The sequence below is a fragment of the Myotis brandtii genome, unplaced genomic scaffold (genome assembly GCF_000412655.1).
Source record: "Myotis brandtii unplaced genomic scaffold, ASM41265v1 scaffold123, whole genome shotgun sequence".
NCBI lineage: Eukaryota > Metazoa > Chordata > Mammalia > Chiroptera > Vespertilionidae > Myotis > Myotis brandtii.
In genome coordinates, this window is record NW_005354291.1 from 17,710,140 (window position 1) to 17,710,594 (window position 455).

At 67.9% G+C, this 455-nt stretch overlaps 1 long non-coding RNA gene across 1 annotated transcript in view; it reads right to left on the reverse strand.

Moving 5' to 3' along the window:
- Nucleotides 1–449, reverse strand: part of LOC106724871 — a 16,414-nt gene extending 15,965 nt beyond the window's left edge. Inside the window, exon 1 of the long non-coding RNA XR_001360712.1 lies at nucleotides 164–449. This is a non-coding gene — a long non-coding RNA (uncharacterized LOC106724871). The remainder of the gene's footprint in view (nucleotides 1–163) is intronic.
- Between the last annotated feature and the right edge of the window lie 6 nt (nucleotides 450–455).

The following is a 455-nucleotide window of genomic DNA, read 5'->3' on the forward strand; positions in this document are numbered from 1 at the left end:
CCCCATCCCTGCCCCCTCCGACCCTCACCCCCGGGAAACCGGGAAGCGCCGCGGACGCGCCGGGAGGGGGGATGGAGCCCGGCGGAGGCTATTTCGGTGTAAAGTGAAACAAGCTCCCCCGCGCTACCGGAGGCAGGAAAAACACAGCGCCCGGGCCACTTACCGAGCCGAGGAACCTACATTTCTGCCGCTCGGTTCTCCCAAAGGTTCAGTCCGCCCTCCACGCGCCCCCGGGCTGCACCCAGCGCCCCACAGTCCAGATGCGTAGGGATATTGTCAACGAGCCAGGAGACCCTTCAAGTTGCTCCGGGGTCCTGGGAGCCTCGGCGGCCAACGCGCAACTTGGCCAAGACTTGTTCCACCGTCCGCGGAGACGTGGTGGTGGAGACCCTCCTCCGGTGGGAGAGACAGCGCGCCCGGCTCCCGCTCCCCGCCTCTCCACCCCCTCACCTCCA